The 17735-nt window shown below is 51.8% G+C and overlaps 1 protein-coding gene and 1 pseudogene across 1 annotated transcript in view; both read left to right on the plus strand.

The window, feature by feature from the left end:
* Positions 1–17735, plus strand: part of cntnap2a (contactin associated protein 2a) — a 2812093-nt gene that overhangs the window by 2303826 nt on the left and 490532 nt on the right. The gene's annotated exons all lie outside the window — the stretch shown is intronic.
* On the plus strand, positions 17340–17546 carry LOC140425885 (U2 spliceosomal RNA; annotated as a pseudogene).

A 17735-nucleotide genomic window follows, 5' to 3' on the forward strand; every position in this document is an offset into this window, starting at 1 on the left:
CCGGTCTTAAAGGGGACATCACCTTACATGATGATAAGGCAGTAACCGTTCATCACACCTCGAGATTAATTTTCACACAGTATGATTTTAATTAAAGTATCTTTATTGTGAAAATACTACCAATAGATACATACTGAATTGCAGAGTTAAAGTATAAGTGGACTAAACAGTCATTCTAGTTATCTACCAACATACTAACTTCTCTCAATCGAATGCGATATCTAAACATGGAAAAATCCTTAAAGCATCTCTATCAGTTTCTTTGTACATTTCTAAGAAGTTATTGCAAAACCATACTTACAACAGGTTTTGTCCGACGAGACAAGCTTCCTAAGAACAGAACTGACTCTCGCCCTAATAGGGGGGTCAGAATCAGAGTGTTATAACCTGCCTACTTACCATTGGCTGGGGACTAATGACTATCCCACAATCCTATGGGAGTATGAGCTTCCCAATGAGGGGGGCGGAGAAACCACTAGTAAACTCCTAGTATAAATAAAGCTGGCCAGTTCAGGAACCAGCAGGAAGGAGTATGTAGCAAGGGAAGTTACTGCTACTGTTATGTATATATGTTATAGTAAATAAATGTTATTACTTTGTATCCTTAAAACTCGTGCTGGATTCTTCGTGGCCCTTACAAAACTGGCGACGAAGTTAAAGTGAATAGCTGTCTACACTGCTGAAGCCACCTCCCTGGATTTTTGTTGGATACAGGTTGGAAGTTGTTTTCTATTATACCATGCCTCTGTACGGACGTTTGGATGCTTTTGATGCTGCGCTGGAAAGCTGGAACCAGTACACACAACGGATGCGTTACTATTTCCGGGCAAACAATATCACCGAAAACGAGCGCCAGGTGGTCATATTGCTCACCGCCTGCGGCCCGCATACGTTTGGGGTGATTAGGAGCCTTACGTACCCAGCTGCGCTGGACACCAAAACGTTTGATGAACTTGTGAATATAGTGGGGCAACATCTTAACCCAACCCCATCCGCGATAGTCCAGCGTTACCGGTTTAATACCGCTGAGAGGACCCCTGGAGAATCCCTTGCTGATTTTCTATCCAGGCGACGCAGGATTGCGGAGTACTGTGACTATGGTGAGACCTTGTCAGAAATGTTACGCGACCGTTTGGTTTGCGGTATTAACAATGTGGCCACCCAGAGAAAGTTGTTAGCGGAGCCAACATTGACTTTTCAACACGCCATTCAAATAGTATTGTCCCAAGAGAGCGCAGAGCGAGGAGTACAGGAGCTACAGGGAATGGAAGTGCATGCCTTGGGGCGCAACCCCTTCCGTCCGAAAACGTCCCCCCGCACTCCTGCGGTACCTTGGGCGAGGCAACGTCCGGACCGACACCAGTGGCCGTCGGACATTCCTCCCCGAAGGGAGCCTTCTCCAGAGCCAATGGATGAGGAGCCATGTCCGTGTCAGACTTGTAGGTGCCGACCCCGTCGCGGACGGCGGTCCTGGGGGCGCCAGAGGCGCCGTCGTTCCGACCGAAACTGGGACCAGCCAAGGGGCCGTAACTGGGACCAGCCCAGAGGCCGTACCTTCCATGTGGATGAACCTGCGGCGACTACTCCTGAGGACGTAGAGACGGAGGACGACTGCCTGCAGCTGCATTGTGTGGCAGCTCCCCGTGTGGCCCCCATTAAGGTGACAGTACGGGTTAATGGCCACCCGCTTGAGATGGAGTTGGATACTGGCGCAGCGGTCTCCGTGACCGCCCAGAGGACATTCGATCGCATCAAGCAGGGTATACAGACCCTTACATTAACCGACTCACAGGCCAGGTTGGCCACCTACACGGGGGAACCACTGGACATTGCAGGAACTACAATGACCCCTGTTGTCAATGGACGCCAGGAGGGGCGTTTCCCACTTATCGTGGTGCGCGGCCATGGGCCCAGCCTGTTGGGTCGGGACTGGTTGCGCCATTTGCGGTTGCAATGGCAGCACATCCTCCAAACAGTTTCTGAAGGGTTGACTGAGGTGCTAGGACGATACCCAGATGTATTCCAGCCTGGTTTGGGGAAAATAAAAGGGGCCGTAGCCCGTATCCAAGTTGAACCAGGAGCCACGCCGCGCTATTTCCAGGCGCGCCCAGTGCCTTACTCATTGCTCGAGAAGGTAGAAGTGGAGCTCACTCGTTTGGAGAGTTTGGGTATTATCAGGCCCGTCCGTTTTGCTGACTGGGCAGCACCAATTGTACCTGTAATGAAGCCAGATGCCACAGTTCGCTTGTGATGCGACTATAAACTTACAGTGAATACGGTTTCCCGACTTGACCGATATCCAGTGCCTCGCATAGAGGATATCTACGCGAAACTTGCAGGTGGACTCTCGTTCACAAAATTAGATATGAGTCACGCCTACCTGCAGTTGGAGCTGGACCCTGCCTCCCGACCATATGTAATGATTAATACACACCGGGGCCTGTATGAATATACACGGTTGCCCTTTGGAGTATCCTCTGCCTGCGCAATTTTTCAACATGTTATGGAGGGCATTTTGAGAGGTTTACCACGTGTGGCTGTCTACCTAGATGACGTTTTGATTACAGGGACGTCGGGTCAGGAACATTTGGAAAATCTGGAGGCTGTCCTTAGACGCCTTTCGGAGGCTGGAGTCCGTTTACGTCGCACAAAGTGCGTATTTCAGGCAAAGGAAGTAGTCTACCTAGGTTATCGTGTGGACCGCGAAGGTCGGCACCCCGTCGCAGAGAAGGTGCGTGCAATTCAACATGCCCCCGCCCCGACTGACACTTCGCATCTTCGTTCTTTTCTCGGTCTCGTAAACTATTACGGGAAGTTCCTCCCCAATCTGGCAACTATGCTGGCCCCTTTGCACCTTCTGCTAAAGAAAAATCACACCTGGGTTTGGGGGTCAGCCGCAAGAAACCGCTTTCCGGCGGGTAAAACAACAATTGTCGTTGTCTGGGTTACTAACCCACTATGATCCTGGAAAGCCTTTGCTCGTCACATGTGATGCATCCCCGTATGGCATTGGGGCCGTCCTGTCCCACAAGGTGGAGAACGGGGCCGAACGACCGATAGCTTTCGCCTCCCGCACATTGACTGCAGCGGAGAAAAAGTACGCGCAGATCGAGAAGGAGGGCCTGGAAGTGGTTTTTGCGGTGAAACGCTTCCACCAGTACGTGTACGGCCGCCATTTCACTATCGTGACTGATCATAAGCCCCTGTTGGGACTTTTCAGAGAGGATAAGCCAATACCGCCCATTGCTTCTGCACGGATCCAGCGCTGGGCTTTGTTGCTTGCTGCATACGAGTATTCTCTGGAGCACAAACCAGGTACGCAGATAGCAAATGCCGACGCACTGAGCCGATTGCCTTTATCAACCGGCCCCATGTCGACCCCCACAACCGGTGAGGTGGTTGCAACCCTAGATTTTATGGACACCTTGCCTGTCATGGCATCACAGATCCGTGAGTGGACCCAGACGGAGCCAGTCCTGTCAAAGGTTCGGCACATAGTCCTGTATGGTGGGCAGCATAGACAGCCCCCAGGCGAGTTGCGGGCATTTTCCTCCAAGCTGTCAGAATTCAGCGTGGACGACGGCATCCGCTTGTGGGGGACGCAAGTGATTGTCCCGGAAAAAGGCCAGGAGCTGATACTATCAGACTTGCACAATGGGCATCCAGGCGTGACCAAAATGAAAATGTTGGCCCGGAGTTATGTCTAGTGGCCAGGCCTCGACACCGACATTGAGAAGGTGGCCCAAAACTGCTCCATTTGCCAGGAGCATCAGAAGCTTCCACCGGCCGCGCCCCTACATCACTGGGAATGGCCAGGGCGGCCTTGGGCATGCTTGCATGCAGATTCCGCAGGCCCTTTTCAAGGATCCATGTTCCTTCTACTAATTGACGCCCAGTCCAAATGGCTAGAGGTGCATAAGATGCAGGGGACAACGTCCTGCGCAACAATTGAAAAGATGCGTTTATCGTTTAGTACGCATGGCCTCCCCAAGGTGCTGGTCACGGATAACGGCACTCCATTCACGAGTGAGGAGTTTGCGAGGTTCACGAAAATGAACGGCATACGCCATATCTGCACTGCACCTTACCACCCGGCTTCAAATGGGTTGGCAGAGCGCGCAGTGCAGACATTCAAAAGAGGCCTAAAGAAGCAGTCTTCCGGATCAATGGACACGAGACTGGCTCGCTTTTTGTTTACATACAGGACCACCCCCCATGCAGTGACTGGGGAAGCTCCCGCAGAACTCCTAATGGGCCGGAGACTTCGCACCCGCCTTAGTATGGTTTTCCCGGACATTGGCGCAAAAGTACGCCGCACACAAGAACGGCAGGGACAGGGATTTTCTCGGCATCGGCCGATTCGGCAGTTTGCGCCCGGTGACCCAGTGTTCGTTCGGAATTTTGCTGGTGGTGCCCAATGGGTTCCTGGTGTAATCTTTCGCCAAACGGGCCCTATATCTTACCAAGTGCAAGCCCACGGTCGTCTCCAGCGAAAACATGTAGACCACGTTCGGTCCAGAAGACCATCCCCTCAAAAGATTCCCCGCCCCCGGACCTCATTTCAACAGCCGCAGAGACCAGAGACAAGGGAAGGTAGTCCTCACAATCTTCCACTGGTGCCTCACTCGAAGCCTGCGCAGGTCATTACGGGACCGAATGGAGATAGAGACGCTGACATGACGGAGGCAGCAGACTCTGACTCTGAGATGGAGACACAGGATGCATCAGAGGGGGAATCCTCGGGTGCACGGGCCGTGGATGTACAACCGCGCCGTTCATCACGGAAGCACCGGTCTCCGTCTCGTTACACGCCGCCTGATCCAGTGCCGCGTGCAAATGGTGTCCGGCCTGCGGCCAAACGAGTCCGACGCCCTCCTTCGCCAGGGTCTTCGGTGGATTCCTTGGACTTTGGGGGGGAGGGATGTTATAACCTGCCTACTTATCATTGGCTGGGGACTAATGACTATCCCACAATCCTGTGGGAGTATGAGCTTCCCCAATGAGGGGGGCGGAGAAACCACTAGTAAACTCCTAGTATAAATAAAGCTGGCCAGTTCAGGAACCAGCAGGAAGGAGTATGTAGGAAGGGAAGTTACTGCTACTGTTATGTATATATGTTATAGTAAATAAATGTTATTACTTTGTATCCTTAAAACTCGTGCTGGATTCTTCGTGGCCCTTACAAAACAGAGAGAGATCCTTCTGCCAAAATGCCTTCTCTTTTTATACATTAATCCTGCTTATCGTTTCAGGAAGGCATTTGTTACCTTGGCATTTATCGTTGGTTAATTATCTATAGCCAAATGGCCAATTGGATGTACTATCCCTGATAGATCTTTTAATAGTTGTAGTATCTGTGTAATTGTCCAGGGTTCTAAGATATATTGGCAAAGGAGGCACTGGTTGGTGCCTGCCTCTTGTCAGGGTGGCATCCTTCCAGATATCAAAACAGACACTTATGTGAAGGCCTTATTGTAAGTGTCCAAAGGTATAGTTTGAGAAAGATTTGTGTATCTATTTATCTGGAGAATTCCCTGTTCTTATATTTTGAATACTTCTAGGGAGGGGAGTTCGTCTCAAAGGATTTATGGTCTATCAAAGAAGAGCCTTTAATTGAGTGGTTTTATTCCATCTTGAATTAGAATGCTGTTTGTATTACGGCCTTATTTTTAATCCGAATTCTGCGGTGAACGTGATATCCATCACAAGACATCAGCATTGCAACATGTCAAGAAAGCTCTGTGCCTGTGCTCCTTATGTGGCAGGTATTGCCTCCTGCCAGTTGTACCTCTCTGCTGACCCCATCTACAGTGGAGCTACAGACTTGTGAGGAGCAAGCTGTTTCTGCCCCTGCTGCTGGTTCTCCTGCTGGTGCTTGTCCTGCTGCCCCTACTGCTGCTGGTGCTGCTGCTAATGGCCACCTTGGTCTTTATCCGAAGCCCAAAGTAAAACAGCACAAGCAGCACCCATGTTTCTAGGGTAGATCAGGGGGCGGGATTCTCCGACCCCCCCGCCGGATCGGAGAATTGCCGGGGGCTGGCGTGAATCCCGCTCCCGCTGGTTGCCAAATTCTCCGGCACCGGATATTCGGCGGGGGCGGGAATCGTGGCGCACCGGTCGGCGACCACCCCCACCCCCCCCCCCCCCCCCCACCCCCCCCGCAGCGATTCTCCGGCCCGCAATGGGCCGAAGTCCCGCTGCTGGAATGCCTGTCCCGCCGGTGAGGATCAAACCACCTCTCTTCCCAGCGGGACTAGGCAGCGCAGGCGGGCTCCGGGGTCCTGGGGGGGGCGCGGGGCGATCTGGCCCCGGGGGTGCCCCCGCGGTGGCCTGGCCCGCGATTGGGGCCCACCGATCCGCGGGTGGGCCTGTGCCATGGGGACACTCTTTTCCCTCCACCTCGGCCACAGTCTTCACCATGGCTGACGCGGAAGGGGCACACCCCTCTTAGAACTGACGCTCCCGCGCATGTGCGGACTTCCGCCGCCCGGCGAAGTCCTTTCAGCCCCGGCTGGCATGGCGCCAAAGACCTTAACCGCCGGCTGGCAGCGCGCCAACCACTCCGGCGCGGGGCTAGCCCCTCAAAGTGAGGGCTTGGCCCTTAAAGGTGCAGAGAAATCCGCACCTTTGGGGCGGCCCGACGCCGGAGTGGTTCCCGCCACTCCATCCCGCCGGGACCCCCCGTCCCGCCGGGTAGGGGAGAATCCCGGCCCAGAGCTCCAAAGCGCAGGGTCCCGGTGGCGAGGAATGGCGTGAACCACTCCAGCGTCGGGCTGCCCCAAAGGTGCGGAATCCTCCGCACCTTCAGGGTCTAGGCCCGCCCCGGAGTGGTTTGCATCCCGCCGGCCGGCGGGGAAGGGGCTTGGCGCCACGCCAATCAGCGCCGAAGGGCCTCTGCCGGCCGGCATGAGTTGGCACATGCCCGGGAGCACCAGCGTGTGCTGGCATCATCCCGGCGCATGCACGGGAGGGTTCATCTCTGCATCGGCCATGGCGGAGGACCACACCGGCCGATGTGGAGGAATAGAGTGCCCCCACGGCACAGGCTCGCCCGCGGATCGGTGGGTCCCGATCGCGGGCCAGGCCACCGTCGGGACACTTCCCAGGGCCTGATCCCCCCGCGCCCCCCCAAGAACCCCGGAGGCCGCCCACGGAGCTGGGTCCCGCCGGTGGGGACCTACCTTGATTTACGCGGGCGGGACTTCGGCCCATCGCGGCCCGGAGAATTCGGGTGGCCCCGGGGCCCATTGAGACGCGCTGGTCCCCGCCATTCTCCGAGGCGGTCGGCGCGATTCACGCCGGGGCGATTTTTGGGGGGCCGGAGAATTCGGAGGACGGCGGAGGCGGGATTCACGCTGACCCTGGCGATTCTACGACCTGGTGGGGAGTCGGAGAATCCCGCCCCAGATGTCAGATGTTCAAACCTCCAAAGTTGTCAAAGTAACATCTCAGCAAAGGTACTGTGAACAAAGCCTTTCACACAAGCAGGCAAGGAAGTAGCGAGTTGTGAGGTTTCCATACTAAGTGCCGTATTTCCACATCTTCAGTCTCCTCAATTGCCTCTGTATTCTTGTATTATATTCGCTTGGCAAGTTTCAAGAAGTCTGGGAAACCCATGGACCCACCAGTTACAGTGCTAAAGCTTTGTTCGTATTGATTTAATGCACTGATTTCTGACCCACCACTTCCTAGGGGTTTGCTCATATGTAGCTGAATGCATTGTAGTTAAATGAATAAGTTGACGGTTTGAAACCAGCTTCCCAATATGCTGTCAATTTCCCTAGTTTTAACCCCTCCGCTACCCCCTATTCCAAAACTTATGCATTCTTGCACATTAAAATTCAGCCCATTATTTCAAATAATAATTTAAAATCTAAACTTCCTCGTATCCAATTCGGGCAGACACTGAGAAAACTAATGGCTGGAATGTTCCAGTCCCGCCATGGAGGGACCCACCGCGGGAGATCCAGCCAACAATCCATTGATTTTTGGCGGGAACGGATGATCCCAGTGGTGGGAGGGGTCAGAGAATCCCATACAATGGGCGAGATTCTCCACTCCCGCGCCGGTTGGGAGAATCACCTGAGCTGCCAAAAGTTCCCGGGACGCCGGTCCAACGCCCTCCCGCGATTTTCCCAAACGGCGGGAACGGCCCGGTCGAGTTCCGCAGGCCGGAGAATCGCCGGAGACACCCAAAATGGTGATTCTCCAGCACCCCCGCTATTCTCAGGCCCGGATGGTCCGAGCGGCCAGGCCAAACCGGTGCGTTCCCCCCGGCGCTGTCCACACCTGGTCGCTGCCGTCAGGAACAGCGCGCGAATGCTGGGGGGGGGGGGGGCGGCCTGCGGGGGGGCGAGGGGAGATCCTGCACCGGGGGGTACCTCAAATGTGGGGTGGCCCGCGATCGGTGCCCACCGATCGTCGGGCCGTCCTCTCTGAAGGAGGACCTCCTTCCTTCCGCGGCCCTGCAAGATCCGTCCGCCAACTTCTTGCAGGGCGGACTTAGAGAGGACGGCAACCACGCATGCGCGGGTTGGCGCCGGCCAACCCGCCCATGCGCGGATGACGCCAGTTATGCGGCGCCGGCCGCGTCATCTATGCGCCGCCACCTTTACGCGGGCGACAAGGCCTGGCGCGTGTAGATGACGCGGCCCCGATCCTAGCCCACTGTCAGGGCCTGAATCAGTCGGGATCGGGGCCGTTTTGCGCCGTCGTGAACCTCGACGGCGTTCACGACGGCGCGGCCACTTCGGCGCGGGAGTGGAGAATCCCGCCCAATGTGTTTTCTTTTTAGCTTTAAATGAATAAGGAGCAACATTTTCCAGTCCCGACACTGGCAGGCATCGTCACAGACGAGATGGAAAATTGGCTCTCCAAATTTTCCCAAATCGCCCGCGACGATGCCCACTCGTGTTGGGGCTGGAAAATCTTGCCCCAAATTCACAATAAAACAAGAGAATTGTAATCATACCAGTTCTCACATCAATTGAAAAAACATGGGCTGGATTCTCCGGTCGCCGACACCGATAACGCATTCGGCGAATGACCGGAGAATCCAAGTTGACGACAGAATCGGGGGCGGCACCACTATTGCAATGCTCCGCCCCCGACCGGCCGAGTTCCTGATGGTATGAGTCTCTTATGGTCTCAACCGTCGGGAACTCGGTGTGGCGACTGTGGACTCAGTCCAGCGCCGCCACAGTCGGGGGAGGGCTGATCGACGGGCAGGGGGCGACATTATTCAGGGTTGGGGGCACTGTTAGGGGTGGTCCGGGGCACGCGAGCCGGCCGAAGGAGGGGGGGGGACCTAATTTGTGGGCCGGGTCCGCGAGCGGCCGCCGCCGTGCGCATGCGCGGCCATGGACCCGGCAATTCTCCGGGGCGTATCGGCAGCTAGAGCCGGATGGTCTACGCTGCCGTCCTGCTGGCTCCCAGCAAAACGGGGAATCGGTGGCCGTTTTGTGCCAGTCTTTCTGCTGCAAAACGTCACCGTTCCGACGCCGGCGTGGGGACATGGCCCCAGAATCGGAGAATCCAGCCCCATATTCTTCACCATACCCTTCCCTAAAATCTATGATAGAAATTAGAAATATATACACAAATCCACATGAAGTACTAGCCTCATTTCTCCTACTTTGTACTTTTGTGAAATGATGACACAAGTAAATGACCCTTAGCACCCACTACATTTTTGAAAAATTGGGCCATTAATGATGCTGCTTCCTTCTTGACAGTTTATTCACTTAGCTGAACAGTGAAAACCTTGTTGTGACATAAAGAACGGACCTCATAAGTAAAAGGAACAACCCGAGGCAACCACATTTAAAAGGCCCTGTATTTATGAAAAAGAAATGTTTGTCAAAACCAAAGCTTTTATCCTTAGCTTATTGTGGGTGTCAATGAAAAGTAAGCTGTACATCACTGTCAGGGCAATTATGTCATGTGTAAGAGACAAACGCCATGTCATTGTTTTATATAAATCATACAAAGGTTTGCTGCGTATTTTTAATGCAGAGAGGACTTTTAGGCTGTCAATTTTTGAAAACAGAATGTATGGTCACAGCTCATAATATTATCATTGATCGTTAATAATAGTTATCAAACCACGTTTAATCATTACAATCAATATTTCAGGTATTTTTGAATATGCACTGGTCTGCAGCCTGTAATCTTCCCTTAACCCTCAACACACTGATATACAGAGATTAATGAATCCCTAGCAGTGCTTGCAAAGTAGTAATCTAATCAATTTGCTCATTACACTCATAAACCAGTGTAGCAAAACTCAAACAGTTCACAGCTGTCATTTGAACTTCAATACTGGATTATCCTGGATATCTGTAGTCAGTAAAATGTATATAGGCCCTTTTGTTGAACATTTTATTTAGCTTTGGTATAATTTGTCTGATGACAGGATGATGGTAGCGATACAAATGAGATTTCATGATAGCTGTATGAATGACGGTGTTAATTTATTAAGAAACAGTTTGTGGTTGATTACAGGGCATGTTCATGGCCAGTGTAAGTTATGGGCAGGATTTGCAGGAACCACCTGGGCTGGGGGCAGAGGTGGATTGGAACCGGAAATATTGGCCATGGCTGATGTGTCATTTTCCTTCCCCTGTTCCCAGCGGTGGCCATTTTCCTTGATGCGGGTTTAGGGTTGGCAAGGCTTACCGTCCCCACAAGGAGGGCACCGAATTAGACTTGTAAAGAGCCTTGTTAAAGATCCATTTGGGAAGCCAACGGGAATTTTACAAATGGCCTGCAGTTTTGCGATTTTAACTGGTTTGAGGTGGGCAGTGAGCGGCAGGCTAGGGTGCCAGCACTCCAAGCAGGCAACATCCTCTCCCTGCTTACCTGATTGGGGATGCAGCCAAAGGCTGTCCTGTAGAAGGCTTTCCCTCCTCCTCCTCCTCCTTCTCCAGCCACCCCCCCCCCCCCCTGCCCTGCGGTGTCCTGGATCCCTTTTGTATTTTTCAATTAAGTTTTAATGCGGCCGAGAAAGAAATTTTAAGTAGAAGCACTCTCCCATTTAATCCCTTTTGGTGCAATCTGGAAGGCCTCTGATTAAATCACAAGCTTCAAAAGCATGCCCGCCGCACTTAATTGAACAAGGATCTATCTCCATACCAATTAAAGGGGTGCCACAGTCAAAATGCCAGCCAGTGACTGTTTCCCTGGGAGGAGGGGGGAGCATGCAGGACCCATAAACCATCCCATCTCTTGTTTCCTGCACTTGAAGCAAAAATGTAACCCCATGAGTGGGTTTCAACAATATTCATTTTGATATGTGCTCTGCCCAAAGGTTAATGGCTCATTGTTTGCTGATGCTTTGTCCTCGGCCTGTTTTCTAGGCAGCTTTTGTAAGTGGCTGTTTGGCATTGCCCTTTCGCTCTCGGTTGCAAACCACATGAGGTCCAAACTGAAATTGAATAAAACTTTCCAGAAAACAGAATGGTTAGCACTGCTGCCTCACAGCGACACGGACCCAAATTCAATTCCGAATTGGGTGACTGTATGGAGTTTGCACTTTTTCCCCGTGTCTGCGTGAGTTTCCTCCGGGTGCTCCGGTTTCCTCACACAGTCCAAAGATGTGCAGGTTAGGTGAATTGACCCTGTTAATATTGTCCAAAGGTTAGGTGCGGGTTACGGGGATAGGAGTGGGTGGTTGGGCCTAGGTGGGGTGCTCTAACAGTGCTAGGGTTGGTGCAGAGGAATGGCCTCCTTCGGCACTGTAGGGATTCTATGATTCTATGAAATTGAAAACAGAATGCTCTCCAAGCTCCGTCCATCTCTATAATGATGTATCCTGCTCAGGGCTGTTCTCAAACCAACCTTTAGGTTAATTGTCCCTCATTAACAATTTTTCCCTTGATCTATTGAAAGAAATTAGTTTTTCAACATTTGGTGTCACTAAATCTTTTTTAAATTAATTTAGCACTACCTACCAAAAAACATCTCTATCTGGAATGCCCTTCTTTGCAAGCTTTGAGGACATCACACCTTCAGCTCATAGTTAACTAAGTCCACCTGCTGTTTTATAGCTCTCTCTCATCTATGCTGACCTTTTTAAATATAATAACCTGCCTGCTTGTTTTAATTGCAATTATCCCATTGTCTACAGTTAAACTTTAATTCCTTCAACTAAAAATTATATACTAAAACACAAACTATGCACTAGATATTCACAACAATATCCTCACTTGAAATTATTTGCTGAATGGGTTTTCTACAAAAAAAATTGTAAATTTTAAAAATGCAAACAGTATATTCACAGAAGCTTAAAAATAGCTTGGAGACAATTTTAAGAAGTCAATAAGCAAGCATTGAATTTCTCCACAACCTGAAAATAATAAATTATTATTTACAATCTAATTAAATTCAAATTAATTACTTTTACATCAATTAGCAACTAGAAGCACCTCACACACATTCTATTGGAAAGGCATCAATGCATATTGTGGCTTTAAGCAACAAGTCAAAAAAGCATAGAGACACAGGACTGAATTTTCCTAACCCAGTGGTGGCAGGTTTGGAGATGGGGAAGGGAGTGGTCGGGAGGTGGTGGGCAGAAAAATAAGAGATAAGCCAGTGGGGTAAGGGGGTGGCTCTGATACATTTCTGCCACTGGGTAACTTTCTTAGGGACAGACAGGAAGTACAATCGGTTGCCATCCACAGAGCTAGGGAGCCAATTGAGATGATTAAGATCACATTTAGGGATGATTTTGCAGCATCACTGGCATTTTGCTGCCGGTGAAACGATACCCACTCCATGCACAGTCTGCCATCTAGAGGCAGCCTCCGTGCAGCAGGCTTCTGGGCTAGCAGCGTCAGGGGCGTGCCCAAAGAGGGACTCACAGGAAGGAACGGCTGCATCTAGGGCCCAAATATATGTGACCGGAGGAAATAGCTAACCTGTCAATTTCTAGTGTAGTTATACACCTCCGAAGGTGCTTCCATGGGAAAGCACTCTTGTGGACCCCGACCTACTTTAACTGTGCCCACCTTTCCCAGTGAGGGTGCTGAGACTCCAGACCTGCTGGACCTCTGACTGACCGGGAAGCATTCAGAGGCCCTCCGTCATTAATAGCACAGTAGCATAGTGGTTAGCACAATTGCTTCACAGCTCCAGGGTCCCAGGTTCGATTCCTGGCTTGGGTCGCTGTCTGTGCGGAGTCTGCACGTTCTCCCCGTGTGTGCGTGGGTTTCCTCCGGGTGCTCCGGTTTCCTCCCACATTCCAAAGATGTGCAGGTTAGGTGGATTGGCCATGCTAAATTTCACTTAGTGTCCAAAATTGCCCTTAGTGTTGGGTGGGGTTACTGGGTTATGGGAATAGGGGATAGGGTAGAAGTGTGCGCTTGGGTAGGGTGCTCTTTCCAAGAGCCGGTGCAGACTCAATGGGCCGAATGGCCTCCTTTTGCACTGTAAATTCTATGATTGAATAGCTCATTGAGTGGGCAACCAATTAAGAGGCCACCTCTGAGAAGAATGCATCAGCAGGTACAATCCAGTGTGCTCGGGCTCCCATTTATTCCTGGCATCCTGGACCCGAGGACCAGGGTAAAATTCAGCACACAAATATAGGTCTGAACATTTGTGAAGTCATCTAAATTTATAAGAGAGAATGTTGCAAGTCAGTTAGGTCGCAAAATCTGCAAACAAGTTATTATTCAGGAGAAGGGTGTCATCAATCTCTCCCTCAATATCAGCAAAACTAAAGAGCTGGTCATTGACTTCAGGAAGCAAAGTATCGTACACACCCCTTCCTGCATCAGTGGTGCCGAGGTGGAGATGGTTGACAGCTTCAAATTCCTAGGTGTGCACATCGCCAACAATCTGTCCTGCTCCACACATGTTGACACTACGACCAAGAAAATACAACAGTGCCTGTACTTCCTGAGGGAATTAAAGAACATTGGCATGTCGACATTTACTCTTACCCATTTTTACAGCACCATAAAAAGCATCCTATCTGGCTGCATCACAGCCTGGTATGCCAACTGCTCGGCCCAAGACTGTAAGTAACTACAGAGAGTCGTGAACACAACCCAGTCCATCACGCAAACCCACCTCCCATCCATTGACTATGTCTACACTTCTGGGTGGCACGTGGCTGACAGACATCAATTCAGACGAGACGCTGAGAAGCAGTGAACCGATGCTTTAATAAGCTAAATATGTGCCAACCTGTAGCTTCTCCCGCACTGCAGGGCTGACCCAGGTCAACAGGCTTTATACCTCCACAGCTGGGCGGAGCCACAGGCGGAGCCAACAGCAGCACCAATAATAACATTCCAACAGTACAACAGCAACAACCAATAACAGAACAGCAATAACAATAAGTATATACAACAGTGGTGATAACAATACTAATAGAACAGTAGAACATATATACAACAGCCTTACGTAGCCATGCGTGGCTCACCACATTCACCCCCCATTAAAAAAGTCTGGCGGGGGTGAAAGGGACTCATAAGTTCAGTCTCACAGGAGGATGAATTGTTCGCTGCGAACGTCTCAGCTCCGGCTGCGGCGTGGACATGGCGTCAAAATCTTCGGCTCTGGGACCACATCATCCGCACAACAGGGTCCCGGATAGGTTGATGACACAGAGGCAGGGCTAAAGGACCCTGTGGGAGATGTTGGTGAAGGTGTAGGTGGGGAAGTGGGTGGGTAGGTGACTGGGAGGAGCACGGTGATAATGGCCGCAGGTGTACCCGCGGGAGCCAGGTCCCGGAGGGAGACTGTGTCCTGTCGTCCATCGCGGTGTCCCACATAGCATACTGAGGGTTCGCGTGGAGAAGCTGAACCCGCTTGACAGGGGACCGGCCTTATGGCTCCTCGCGTGTTTCCGTAGGAGGACCATCCCAGGTTTCGTTAACCAGGCCGAGAGCGAGACCCCGGAGAAAGACAAATAGACGGTTGTGGCAATACACAGAAGCGACCTGATGGAGTGGAGCGCGTCAGGGGGGACCTCCTGCCAGCGGGAGACTGGGAGACTTCTAGACCATAGGGCCAGAAGGACGGCCTTCCAGACTGTAGCATTCTCCCTCTCCACCTGCCCGTTCCCCCAGGGATTGTAGCTGGTAGTCCTGCTCGGGGCGACGCCCTTACTGAGCAGGTACTGAAGCAGTTCTTCACTCATAAAAGAGGAGCCCCGAGGAAAACAAACAGGGAGAAAATGCTGCGCAGGGCCTTGATGACAGTGGCAGAGAATATATCAGGACAAGGGATTGCAAACGGGAAACGGGAGTACTCATCAACAATGTTGAGAAAGTACACATTACGGTCAGTGGAGGGGAGTGGTCCTTTGAAGTCCATGCTGAGGCGTCAAAAGGGCGGGAGGCCTTCAGCAGATGAGCCTTGTCCGTCCGATAGAAGTGCGGCTTGCACTCTGCACAGATTTGGCAATCCCTGGTCACAGCCCTGACATCGTCAGTGGAGTAGGGCAGGTTGCGGGCCTTGACGAAGTGAAGAAGCCGGGTGACCCCCGGGTGACAGAAGTCGTTGTGGATGGCCCGTAACCGATCTGTTTGCGCGCTGGCGCATATACCGCGGGACAGGGCATCTGGGGCCTCGTTGAGCTTCCCAGGGCCATACAAGATGTCGTAGTTATAGGTGGAGAGTTCGATTCTCCACCGCAAAATCTTGTCATTCTTAATCTTGCCCTGCTGCGTGTTATTAAACATGAAGGCAACTGACCGTTGGTCTGTGAGGAGAGTGAATCTCCTGCCGGCCAGGTAATGCCTCCAGTGTCGCACAGCTTCCACAATGGCTTGTGCTTCCTTCTCGACGGAGGAGTGTCGAATCTCGGAGGCATGGAGGGTACGGGAAAAAAAGGCAACAGGCCTTCCTGCCTGGTTGAGGGTAGCGGCCAGGGCAAAGTCAGACGCATCGCTCTCCACCTGGAATGGAAGGGATTCATCCACAGCGTGCATCGTGTCCTTGGCAATGTCGGCTCTAATGTGGTTGAAAGCCAAGCGGGCCTCAGCCGTCAGGGGAAAAATGGTGGACTTAATGAGTGGGCGGGCCTTGTCCGCGCAGTTGGGGACCCACTGGGCATAATACAAGAAAAACCCCAGGCATCGTTTCAGGGCCTTGGGGCAGTGGGGAACGGGGAGCTGGAGAGTGGGGCGCATGCAGTCGGGGTCAGGCCCTAGGACACCGTTTTCCACGACATAGCCGAGGATGGCTAGCCGGGTTGTGCGGAAAACGCATTTCTCCTTATTGTAGGTTAAATTAAGGAGTCGGGCGGTGCGGAGGAATTTGTCTAGGTACCGTCATGGTCCTGCAGGTCATGGCCGCAGATGGTAACATTATCCAAGTACGGGAACGTGGCCCGCAGCCCGTACTGGTCCACCATTCGGTCCATTGTTCGTTGGAAGACCGAAACCCCGTTGGTGACTACTGAATGGCCCTCTTATGGACTGAACTGATCTCTCCACACATCTTCTCTACTGAACAGTACTACACTCCGTATGCTTCACCCGATGTCTGCGTCTTTGTATTTATATTGTCTATCTATCATATGTCCGATGTATTTTCATGTATGGAACGATCTGTCTGGATATACACAAAACATTACTTTTCACTGTACCTTGGTACACGTGACAATAAACCCAAATCCCAAACCAAGATCAAGCCATTTGGTCACTGATGTGAGAAATAGAGCTTTTTCATGGATTTTATCATAATCAAAACTTTATATATTGGCCGCGATTCGGCGACCTCATCGCGCTCGATTTGGTGTCGGAGCAAAGCTGCTCGCAAGATTTGCTACACTCGAAACATCTCGGGAGATTCAACCGAATCTAGCGAGATATCACAATCTGAATCGCGCCCTCACCGCACACCTCATTTGAATATATGTTTGTGGATTCACGCACACCCAGGTCTCAAACTGCCAGGGATTGGGCCCGGAGGGTCCTTACCAGATAGAGGGGGATTCCCGGGGGCTACCCCAGGTTGGGAGGTAAGGAGGGGTTGAAACCAGTGGGGGGGGGGGGGGAGGGGGGGCTGAAGGGGAAGATCGAGTTGCCTTCCAAAATGGTGCTGCTATCTGCAGGGAGCCTTTCCGTGCCATTGAATAACAAATGTTTCTAAACGTGCTGTTCAGCGGACTTGAACTCCAGTGCCCCAAGTCAGGCACATTCACTCCCTGTAAAAGAAAGCAGTTCAATGATTTGTGCCCAGGGCACGATCTTCCGGTCTCGTTACACTCGCGCTCAAGTGAAACGAGGCTGGTGAATAGCGGGAGAGGCCAAAAACGGGAACCACGCCAGGTGCCAAACAGTTTGCGATGCCTGCCCCCATAGGCAATTTTGGAATCTCGGATCACTTCTCGGCCTTTTGGCTAAGATCAAGTGTCTGTAGATTGAGCCTTTGGTTCAGATCTGGTATGTCTCTCTTTTGGGGACCATGAATTGGATTCAATTTCAATTAGTTTTTTGGAGCAGGCGAGGAGCTGGATTAGGGGTTTGCCCCTGACCCACACTCTGAGCCTTGTTTTTTTAAATTTTGGAATCTCGGCGTAGCGTGGCGAGAAACTAATTATCACCACTTAATCCTCATTTCCATTCAATTAAAAAGAGCCACCTGTCATCCAGCAGCCTCCTGTCATTTAGCGGCCTCCCCTGCAAACTAATGCAGCAGGGGCATGGGAACCTGGATTGTAGTTTTAGGGTAAGGGAGAATGAGAGTATAGAGGTTAGGAACACAGATTTGACGTC

This window comes from Scyliorhinus torazame, chromosome 6 (assembly GCF_047496885.1).
Source record: "Scyliorhinus torazame isolate Kashiwa2021f chromosome 6, sScyTor2.1, whole genome shotgun sequence".
Lineage (NCBI taxonomy): Eukaryota > Metazoa > Chordata > Chondrichthyes > Carcharhiniformes > Scyliorhinidae > Scyliorhinus > Scyliorhinus torazame.